At 37.5% G+C, this 12,178-nt stretch overlaps 1 long non-coding RNA gene across 1 annotated transcript in view; it reads left to right on the forward strand.

Annotated features, from left to right (window-relative positions):
* Window positions 1-11,607, forward strand: part of LOC115281162 — a 79,517-nt gene extending 67,910 nt beyond the window's left edge. The window contains exon 3 of the long non-coding RNA XR_003904131.1: window positions 11,560-11,607. This is a non-coding gene — a long non-coding RNA (uncharacterized LOC115281162). The remainder of the gene's footprint in view (window positions 1-11,559) is intronic.
* Window positions 11,608-12,178: the final 571 nt, after the last annotated feature.

Here is a 12,178-nt window from a genome sequence, read left to right on the forward strand (position 1 = left end):
ACTCCTGTCCCCTCTCCCTCTTCCTCATGCTACACACCCAGTCGGGGAGACAGATTCACAGCCATGGCTAGGAGTACTTCCTGGCCTTTCCCAACTAGAGACCCTGATAAGGAAATCCAGGCTAGCCGAAAGGGGCCCCCTCTCCATCTCACCCAGGTAAGGGGGCTGAAACATAGTCGTACTCACTGAGGAATGTCTCCCCACCTCCTCTGACCAGAAGGGCTGGTGACAGTACCCGGAGGCTGTAGTGCCAGTCCAGCAGTGCCGGAGCCTAGAGAAGGGCAGCCAGAGCAGAGTTTGCAAACCAAAGCCAGTGGGCCTGTTTGCCGTGGGGGCTGGTTTGAATTAAGGCAGCAGTTTTATAGGCTTTACAGCTGCTGCTTTGGCTGCACCAAAGCAGCGAATCAAACTGACAGCCCCGTTCCTTGCTGAATGTAGCCACCAGCCTACCTGAACCAGGGAGCCTAACCAGAGCACACGCAAAAGCCCTGCATACCGTGGCACTTGAGCAGAGACCACAGCCCACTGTTTCCTCCATCTGCAGAGCAAAACCAGGAATTCAGTGTATACACTGGCCTAATTCAGGTACCCAAACAATAAGTTGTAGGTGGAAGCTAATTCATAGCCCCAATTACTTCTAAATAGAGTACCCCGTCCTAAGTACCAGCTACTAGGCCTGATCAGAGGATCCAGGAAACTGCAGAACACATCCTACAGCCTCACTTTTCTAGGGAATCAAAAGATTCAGAAACAATAATACATTCCAATTTCAACTCTTTTGCTGTACACATAAAAAAATAACTATACACAATTTCAATATATACAGATTACTTCTCCTAGGCTTCCCCATGCCTTGGAAAAGAAAAAGAAAATAGTGTCAAACTTTGCATGATTTTAAATCTAGAAGGAATCTTAGTTTCTAGCTAGGACAATATAATTGTTCCCTATAGCTCTTTCACTTATTCTTTTCTTAAGTTGATGAAATGGATGGTTAAATAGATTAATAAACTGTTCCATGAATTTATTACATGAGACCATGGAGGTCTACCCAAATCTATCAAATCTAAATGGCTTGGAATCATTTATGTGGATAGCAGCTGAACGTGTGGATATTTAAATTTGTACAAAGTCATAGCCATTTAGGGACAATGACCCAGTAGGGATGGAACTAAAACCTCTATAAAATTTTTTTCTTGTCAAATATAACAAATACGACTGATTCTGTGGTTAATCAGTTTATGACTAATTAATAATTAAGATTAATTAATTATATAATTATGCATATTCAGTCAATAAGTGCTGAAAATACCAGAGAAAATCTTCTATTTGTCTTGAATATGGATAAATATTTAATATATATGTGCATATATGTTATATATGTATGTATATAATATATATTCTATATTGTATCACTGAATCCTCCATTAATAAGTGACTGAGCAAATCTATGGATTCCAAAGAGTCCACACCCACAGATTCCACTATGCTGGGATTGAAATATTTATTTATTACCTGAGTTTAAGGAACAATGGAGATAATATCAACACACGGTTTCTCTCTTGTGTTCCATTGTTCCTATGGAATGAGTTAGTCCAGAGATAAAAAACCCATTTGGCTCATATGAGCTCCTATGTTAACCTAGTAGGTACAGGTCAGGAACCTAAAGATAAAGCATATCAAGAGGTTTTCATGAAAGCATCTATCTATCTGTATCTATCTAATCTTTGTAGGAAATTCATTTTCTAGGTCCTTCAACTTGTTTGTTATCCCATCCTCTATTTATAATTGTTTGTTTTATTTTATTTTTTATTTGTTTAGTCTGGTCTTCCTCATGAGCCCCTTTTCTATTTTCCATCTCTTAAACTGTTGTTACAAATTAAGAGAAGACAAGGTGCTGATAGGAATAAAAACCACATATATGCCCCCATTTGCCACAGCACACATGATCTACCAAGGAAGATCTTTTGCCAATATAAGAACTAAAGAGGTAAAACAGGGGAAGGTCCCAGCATCTAAAGACATTTTTATTTCTGCAATTTTGGTAGAGGTAAGCTTCCTCCATGGCTAGAATGTAGGACACTAGAATGCAAGATAGGTTTTTACCTCATGTATCAACCTGGGTCAAAAATCTGTGAAGGTTGCCTATTGTAACTAGTTTAAAAAGGGCCCTTAGGCCCAGGAGTATTCCAGGGTAAAGTACCACACATCGTTAATGATGTTTGCCATGTTTGTGCCAGATACTTGGCAATCCTCAGATCTTCACTGTCAGTTCCTGGCCTAGATCTTTGCCCTTGAGTTCTGCTACTGACCTATGATTACGCCAGCCAGTATTGTCATGCCAACTTTTCCTTTTAGATATAGTTTCTCCATTGTTGTAAAGAGTTCTGAGTTACATAGTGGCTCACAGTTCTTTTCCTTTCAAGGCATTTATGCCATTGGAATTACTTGCAGTGCCCTTTCTACTGTGTGAGCAATGAATGTTCCCTTGACACAGGTTGGGACAATCAAGGCTTCCTTTTCAATGTGTAGATTTGGATCACAGAGACTCAATTAATCCATGTTTGAAACTGAGCTATAAGGTGTGTAAAAGACGAATCTGAAGACTGTGTTGTTTAGAATATTGATTTGAGGGGCGCCTGGGTGGCTCAGTTGGTTAATCCTCCGGCTTCAGCTCAGGTCAGATCTCACGTTCGTGGGTTCGAGCCCCGCGTCAGGCTCTGTGCTGACAGCTAGCTCAGAGCCTGGAGCCTGCTTCCAGTTCTGTGTCTCCCTCTCTCTCTGACCCTCCCCCTCTCATACTCTGTCTCTCTTTGTATCAAAAATAAATAAAACATTAAAAAAATTAAAAAAAAAAGAATATTGATTTGATAGTTATAAGTTAGCTAAACTAAGGAACAAGCTAATAGTAGCCCATGAACTCCAAAAATTTCCCTTTTTATCAAGCATTTTGGTTTTTTTTTTTTTGCTTTGTTTTTTGTGTGTGTGTGTGACCAATAAGATTTCAAACATCATATAGACACACACTTGTCTTTCTTTTCTATAAACATCATGGATGCAGGGTTACTCTCCACCAGAACGTTGGCTATAATGTATGAACATCTATGGATGAATGAAGTTGTAGTTTAATCAGAGTTTGGGGGGACTGTGTACACTCTATTACTCCTTTACTTTTATGTGTGTTTGTTTTCCCCAAAACCTTATGGTGCTAGCGATGGGTATCAGTGGCACCTTTCCCCTGCGAGTCTGATGGAAATAAAACAGTGGCAGGACTTTCTGAAACATAAAGTGGAAAGAATAAAGAAGTAGAAGGAGAGATTGGAGAAAGAGGAACAAAAGGGAGATGATGAGGTAATGTAGTTGCGGACTCTTGATGGAAATAAAGTCTCTTAAAGATTGAAACATTCCAAATTCCATGACTGCTATTCTTGCCCCTGGCTTCTACCCAGCTCTTTATTCACGGCATCTTTACTTTCATTCTCAGATTATTAGAATAGTCATCCTTCATGGCTCAACTCAAATGTCAATGCTGCTGAGAGGTGTCCCCTAATCTCTCAAGCCCAAATTAATCATTCTTTTATTTGCACTCAGAATTATGCTTATAAGTTGATTAAAGATTAATTTTACCCTACCATAATTTATTACTAATAAATCAGTCCTCACGTTACCATAAAGTTCCATTAAAATAGTGATTAGTTCTGGCATACATTTGTGTATACTAAAGGTACTTTACATGATGAGATTTAAAAAAAGATTAAAACTGTCCTGTTCAGCACAGATGCATTTTTAAAATATATCTTAACACTGTTCATACAATTCTTATGAAAAGGTTCTAATTCCCATTTTGTAGATAAATAAACAGAACTTGGGAAAAATATATTACAAGGTAATGGTAAAACTAAGATTCAAATCAAGATCTTTCTGATGCCAGGCTCAAGTAACTCAGTAATTCCTGAAATAAATTTGTATTCCTGGTTTGATGGTCTAACCAAGATGAAAGGCTGACCTTGGATCACAAAATTTTGTTTACATTAACTTGAGATGAACTAAGCCATGGTTTTATTGATGATGTTAACAAGACTTTGATAGTCTCTGTAATCTTTCTTCCTTAGCAGCTTGGGAAATCTTTGCTCTAAACACTTCAAAAAGAGTAAGGTTATCTTATAAACAATTCTCTGCATATCTATCTGAAAGAAAGAAAGGTCAAGTTAAAAAAAAAAAAAGGAAGCAGTGACTTGGACATTGTACTATGTCTCTATGGGATCCTGTGTGTCCAGTACCCATTGAAGAAAGTGAAGGTGATACATTTATTCTCACAGTGGAGTCAGAGTATCAGTGTTCATTGTATGTTCTTTCATGAATTCTATTAATTCATTACTTGTGATTATTTAAGTCCTGGCAATTTGAAATATCCTATTCTAATGATGTCAGGAGGAAAAATGAGATTTAATAATCCAATAAGGATTTCAGAAGACACTTATTTTACAAATTAAATTTTGCTTCAACCACATTTAGTAAACCATACATTCTGTATGTGTCATTCATTCCCATATTTTTAAATGTTTACTTAGATTTGAGAGAGGGAGAGAAACAGTGTGAGCAGGGCAGGGTCAGAGAGAGAGAGGGAGACACAGAATCTGAAGCAGGCTCCAGGCTCCAAGCTGTTAGAACAGAGCCCGATGTAGGGCTTGAACTCAGAAACCGTGAGAAAATGACCTGAGTGGAAGTCAGAGGCTTAACTAACTGAGACACCCAGGTGCCCCACATTTTTCTTTTTAATACTTCACTAAAATGGTTTCCCACCGCTAAACAAAATTTCTCCTTTCAAGTTCAACTTACAACTTTGCTACTCTGAGCCCTGTCTCTACTGCAAGATCCAGCCCAAACATTGTCCTCTCATAGCCTTTCCTCCTTTATGCAGCCAAAAGGAACCATGCTTTCAAATTCCTAAATCAGTAAGTTCCCCTTTCTCTATAAACTGGAAGGAATGAAAACAGTTTAAGTAAATACCCTGAGCCTGGAACTGACTTTAATGTTACTTTTGACCATCACGTTATCTGATGCTCAAATAAGACTCAGCAAGATAACACAATCATCTAAAACACAGTTGTTGTTGTTGTTGTTGTTTTAGTGCAATGATTGAGACGTGACTTCAAATGCTATTCATTTTAATTTGGCCATCATGTTGCCTATGGGCTCGTACTATGAGCAGTTGATTTCTGTATCTAACTAAGGCCCTTATCACAAGGCCCCTGGCATGGCAGATCCCAGATAAGAGCAAACTACATGTTCAAACACATTATTGCTATACATAAGTATACAAGTTTGGTCTCATTTGTTTAGTAAGGCAGCCTCACAGTTTTCATCTAAAAATTAAAGTGGATTCTCACCACACCGTTCTAGCAATTCACTGGAGTTATTGAGGGGAATAGAGCAGAATATTTTTCCCAAACAAAATCCATATTTAAATATTTAAGATATTTAATAATTGAAGTATTTTTTTACTTCAAATAGCCAGCTCTTAAGACACAGTTATTCCAAATTAGTGAGGTTGGTTGCACAGGTGCCTGTGACCAGTTACCAGGAATCATTCACAACCGCACTGAGCTTATACCGAATCCCGCCATTGAAACGTGGAAGAGAAACACCGGGCTCCCCAGTCCTTCTTACGCCCTTTAAATCATATGCTTATTTATGGAAGATAAAAAGACTATACAAGAATTTATAACTAGCACAGAAATAGCATGAAAGTCTTAAAATGCCAGTGACCCCCTGTGAAACTCAAATTCACAAATGTCTGGGGCTTTGGTGATGTTATGGACAGTGTTGAGGTAAGCTGGGAGGTGGAGTCGCAGTCCCGGGGAATTAAGAAAACCACTCCTGTGGTGCAAGCAGGCCTGGAATTGGTGGTCTGACAAGTTTCAGGCAGTGGATGGCAGCACTCCAAGCACCTTTAGGATTTTTTAAAATGTTTCCCATGATCCAAAAGAGTCCTGCATAAGGTTTACCATACACACTAACATATGCCCCCATACAACCGCAGACAAACACCTGCCAGTGCTCACTCTTTCTCTCTCTATTTTCCTCTCTTCATATTCCCCTATCTCTTTTAGCATCTCTTAAGGGCCAGAGTTAGATAGAAAAGCATACACTATGAAGCACACAAAACTTGTGCAAACAACTGAGGTTAATGTTTTCAAGAGAAATCTTAACTAGGATCCATTGAAAAATGGCCTAAATCAAAAGCTGGCAGAGATGTTTATCTACTAGATTTTCAGGAGTATTGAAGAAGGAAAAAATATCTGAAGACAGAGTATAGTGCCCGGCACAGCACAGGATATTCAGTAATTGTTCAGTACAGAAACAAATGGATGATGATACGATGTTGATGGGGTTTAGTGTAAAGTCTTGTGATTGTTTGTTTTGGGTAGTATGGGTGACCATCTATCATTTGAATTCAAATGATAAATGCAGAGAATAATTTAAATAGTCATGTTTGTCTGCTAATAGTTCTCCCCTTGAGAACGCAGTGCATTATTCAGGTACTACACTATAAAATATTTCATGAACAAAAAGTCACTTTTATTTTCTTTAAACAGATTAACAAGCAGAAAAACCTGAATTCCTTAAACAAAGTTTTTGCTTCAACAATATCAAGATCTTCTATCTTCCTTAATCATGGTAGATATGTTGCAAGTTTCAACTTCTTGTGATATAATTTGTAAAAATGTGTTAAATAGATAACATGTTATCCTATTTTCCAACCCAGCCAGCTATCAGCAGCTTAACTCTGATGGGGTGGTTTCAAGAAGGCTTCAAGACCTTGACTATGACATATAAACTCATCATCCAAGATGATTGTTAGAGCTCCAAATATCATGTATGTGTTTCCAGGAGCATAAGGAAAAAGGGGGAAAAACAAATATGACAAATAAAGGTCAAGTACTTCTCTATATTGGAATTAGAAACCCCTGACACTTCTATTTTCATCACATTAGGTAAAACTCAATCACTGAGACAAAACTAAATGAGAGATGTAGTCTTTGTTCATGATTAGCCTATGGCCAGCCACAAATTTGTGGGTTTTTAAAATCCAATTATTATTTAAGAAGAAGAGTAAGACAAATCTTGAGTCACATAAAAATGTCTTAGCGTTTCTGGAAGTTCTGCACCTTGGGTATTCCATTCTACCAGGATAATACCTTAAGATGTAAACCCATAACTCTCTCTTTCCCTTAAAATGAGAAAGATAAAGATCTACACAGGGAATCCATGGTTGATGTGGAGTTTTACATAACATGCCTTCTGTTAGGCATGTTTATCCCACAGGAAAGCTTCTTAAGGTAAAGAAGCATTCTTCCCTTGGGACAAGAAAGAGAATAGTCCACTGGTAAATCAGTGTAATTTGTGTCTTTTCTTCTTTGTCCATAAATTAGGTATTTGTTTTCTTGTTTTTATGCCTAGAGATAGAGTGTGCTTAAATTAGTTAAAATGTATGGCTTGGCTAACAAGACTTAAAATTGAATATTAATTGGTAATTTACTTATATAATCATTCCACAGCCATAGGGGTACACAGCAAAGTTCCAAGAAGCCCTCCACCTCCAACACACACATACACTTAATTCTTTGAATGCCAAAATTCCTTATTTACCAAGGATAGAACTGAATGTTTTTCAAGGTGAAAAAAGTTTGCAGGCATTTGAGATACGATCATTTAAAATCCTTTTATATAAACTTTATTATATCTTAGAAAACAACTACGGTCTTATAGCTTCTACAAAGGAGGTAATTTGCGATAGTGGAACACAACTGTCAAACAGTACTCCAAATTACAGGCTTCTATACTTGCCTCTGCCTCTAACTTATTCTATTCCTCAGGTAAATTAGATAAACTCTCTGGTGCCTGTTTCCTCATCTGTAAAATCAAGGCGTGAGTTAGTTTCCTTTGTGGCCTCTCAGCTATGACACTACATGGATACATGGGTTTCTGTTGTCACTTTCAATCAACCGTAATTTTCTCCAAGAATCCATCTCTTCATTTTTGGAACTTTGTTTCACTTTGTAGGTCTTAAATTTATGTCTATACCTCATGGTCTCAGTATTTCCCAGTCCTTATTCTAGTTTGATGGTTAGTGTCACCAAAGAGTCTATTTTTAGCAATTTCCCAAAAGAATTGAAAGAGCATCTCATCTTTGGTTCATTACCTCTGAGAGCCTGCTCACTGAAGCCTGCTATTTTTACACTGTGAGCCCAACTCCTGTCTGTAATTGTCACCAAGGTCAACACAGGTCCATCACCTCTGTCAAATGGGGGAAACAAAATGAGTTTTCTCATGTTGAAAACTGACTTGGATTTGAGTCCCTAGGGCTTGAGGTTATTCAACACTCACTAAATAAGGAAATGCTACACTAAACAGCTTACAACACACACACACACACACACACACACACACACGGACTTAGTAGTTGCACTTTCATTTCTACCTCTTTCAAATTAAAATTCTTAGTAAAGGAAAATCACTGCTGCCTCCAGATAAAGGGTTTCATAGCACTTGTGCTTATATTAGAAGAGGCCAAGGAGGCACTAATATTCTTAAATGCAGGCTGTCTTCTATGTTTTTGAAGTTGCAGGATTACTATCCAAATTGGTAGCTCAACTAGACAGCATAGGTGGAAATTGGAATGAACTAAAAGTAGAGGACTCCACTAATGACTTTGGTGTTCATTTGTTCAGTAGACATAATAAAGAACACCATACTTCCTAATGTACGATGTTTAGACTACTGATCCATAATAAAGCATGATACACTTTCAGATCATGCACACATGCTGACCATAGGCACTTACCTAAGACCTTGGCAACCACAGTAGCACCTACCCTCCTTCTTGCCCCATCTTTTATGTTCTATCTCTGTAAGCCTCAAATTATTTCTGCTTTTGGCTTCTAGATTTGAACTGAAGACTATTCTTTACCATATTTAACCTCAACTTTATTTTTTCTCAAAAGATGCTACATTTTGCTTGTGGGTAAAATCAGGACAAAGCTTTGAATATTCTCAGCTATCTCCTAATGAACAGGCATTGCACTTTGTAATTTGTAGTTTTCAAATTGATGTTCTAGGTCAAAATGCAAATCCGTGAGGTTCTCTTTTACACAAAAATTCCATTGTCCTTTCTAGTAAAAATATTTATTTAACATATCCTGTGTGATAAGGATCAGCCAGACACATGAAAACATTCTTTCTTTAATCTCCACATAAATTATAAACCTGTTTTAGAGGTGATGAAAGCAAGATCTTAGAAGATTATAAAGAGCAGGTTACTCAATCCATAAAGGAATATAACTATATTTCAAATCCATGTGTGGCTTAAGACCTGGGCTCTTGCCATCAGTCTGGCTATGGCAATTCTAACTTCCTCATCTAATACTGATTAGCCAGTTAGGCCTTCCTTTGATGATATCACTAGTCACCTGACTTACTGCTTGTTCATTATGGCAGCCAACTATTGCAGACTAGTTTCTGGACTCTTTTCACTAATGTCAATACACTGTGGGTACTGCATTTGACCTTGCCTGTGATCTGTGGGCCATTGTAACTGGCTTCTCCGAAAGACTTGGAATCACTTCACATTATTGGCATTTGGTGCTATCTCAGATAAGAATTCCTGGTAAGTCAGGACTTCTCACCAAGTCATGACTATGACCTAGCCTTTACTGGCCAGGTCACTGCTGAATCAAGGACTGTATAACTGAAAAGTGGAGCAATTTATGCATGACCATAACCCTTATCTCTTTATTTTTTTAAATCTTTTTTTAAAAAAGTTTTTATCTCTATTTATTTAAGAATGTAAACTTACCAACTTTCAAAAAAATTGTTTTTGTCATTGCCTTTGGAAAGCCTGGAAATTTTGCAGATTCGAATACAGCTGAATAACATCAACTAGAAATATCATTTTGCGGAAGCGAATTTATACATTTCACTCCTTTTTTTATCTGTGTTGAACTGCAAAAAGTGGAAAATTGAATCATATGCTACTATCCGGTCAACAAATGTGCCCATGCTAGCAATGGTTTATGATGGCTTTTCAGAGCTGTAGCAAGTCCAATCCATGATTAAATACAAATTTTAACCTTCTTGCTTCACAAGAAAATGAGATTTGTGCTGTGGACTTCTTTCTAAAATGTTGAACCCAGCAGAAAGTCTCATCTTTCCATTCAGTTTTCCTTTCTACTATTTCTATTTGCATTCCATTAACATAATGTTGAAAAATGGAAACGACCAATTTTTTTCATAACTGAGCACTGAGAAAAATGGAATACTCTGCACACTTTTTAACTGCCTATTACTTTAGGATAGGGGCGGTGTGGCATATTAAATGATTACAAAGTGATTTTTTTCCTTGAGCTTACAGTCTCTATATTCCCTATTTCTAACCATACATATTATATGAGGATCAAAGCATTCTGAAATGTATATTATCATTATGTGTAAACTCATATATCACTGAAAAGTGTGCACATGACGTCTAATAAGTATCTTGCCTCTTTTGAAAGTCTGCTGCTAAATAGGTCTTATCTAACATTTTATGTAGACATGTTTCCTTAACATAATTCACACTACATAGAGATTAATGAGCTAATTCAGCCCCAAACAAAATTTGTTGATAGTGTTAAGATATCCTGATATGAGAACAGACATTTTAGAGAAGTCATGTTTAAATAGTTAATGTAAGCTATAACATATCCAGCCTCTGAGGCTAAATAGTGGCTCTTTGAACATAAAAGCTTTAAAAAAAAATAGCATACTTGTATTGACTCAAAATCTCCAGATATTCCAAATGGATATATTCAGGATTTACAAGGAATTTTCTTACAGGATTACAATACTACTCACTTAATGAGTTCCTATCGATTGTGATAGTGTGGGAGAGTGTAAATTGTATTGTGTCAAAAATATACATTCAAATTAAATATTTAAGAGAGTGTGTACACTGGGGCCCTGGGCGGCTCAGTTGGTTAAGTGTCTGCCTTCGGCTCAAGTCATAATCTTGTGGTTGGTGAGTTTGAGCCCCACATCAGGTTCTCTGCTGTCAGCATGGTACCTGCTTCAGATCCTCTGTCCCCCTGTCTCTCTACCCCTCCTCTGCTCACAATCTCACTCTTTCTCTCTCAGGAATAAATAAAAACATTTTTTAAGATGAGCCTGTGTACACAGATTAGAATACTGGTAGATGTATGATTTAATTTATGCAAAATGACCCAATGAGTGTGCTCAATATTCTTAAAAAGAAGGAAAAAAACACTGACCATGAATTTTCCATGAACTCAGCTGCCAACCTGTGATCAGTGCATCATTACTTACTTGATTCAATCATGAATACATTTACTTGCTGAAATAGCCCTGCAGGGCTCTAGGTCTTTAACTTAGAGTAGCCTTGTCTGAGCCTGAAAAGAAAGTCAGCCACTGCTTTAGCAGCATGGCTACAAATCATATATAAAAATATATATTTTTTTGCTGTTGGATTGCTTTCATTTTTGTTTCTTTTCTTTTAACATATAGGGTGTATTAGGATAGAGAGATATGCTAAGATCCTTCTCCCCAGAAAACACGTAAGTCAAGCGCTATGAAATAGTTTTGGTAACACGTCTGGTAACAGCTGACAGCATCCTCCTAGAAGGGACCTCTGCAGACACCGATGAATGGGATGGTGTGCTGCTAAAGGCTGGATCCTGGGAGCCAGAGCTGGACCAAACATCCTAGGATTCACCTAAACCAGTCTGGATTGGAAAGCTTTGGAGGGAAGAGGGTAATCAAAAGACCTCTGACCAGAATATGAAACAAAATAATTGCAATAAAAAAGTAAGGGGTTTTGCAAAGCCAGTGTCAAAGCTGGAAACAGGGAACAAGACAGTGTCTTAGAACTAGGTAGAACTGGTCTCTCAACATTTTTTCCTAGACTACCATCCCCTTTCACTATATTACTCAGTCCTCTGTTTGAGAATCACAGAGTATAAACAGAAACAACTGGTTTTGAGTGTTATTCCATCCAGAAAAGGATAAGCCCTATTTAAATAAAAGTGTTTGGAGCATTGTTTTTCACCAAGGCCTATATGCTCTGTACTCTTCTGGATAAAGATTGACAAGTTCTTATTCTCTGACTTCTACTTGGTTCATTTCC

This window comes from Suricata suricatta, chromosome 16, assembly GCF_006229205.1.
Source record: "Suricata suricatta isolate VVHF042 chromosome 16, meerkat_22Aug2017_6uvM2_HiC, whole genome shotgun sequence".
Lineage (NCBI taxonomy): Eukaryota > Metazoa > Chordata > Mammalia > Carnivora > Herpestidae > Suricata > Suricata suricatta.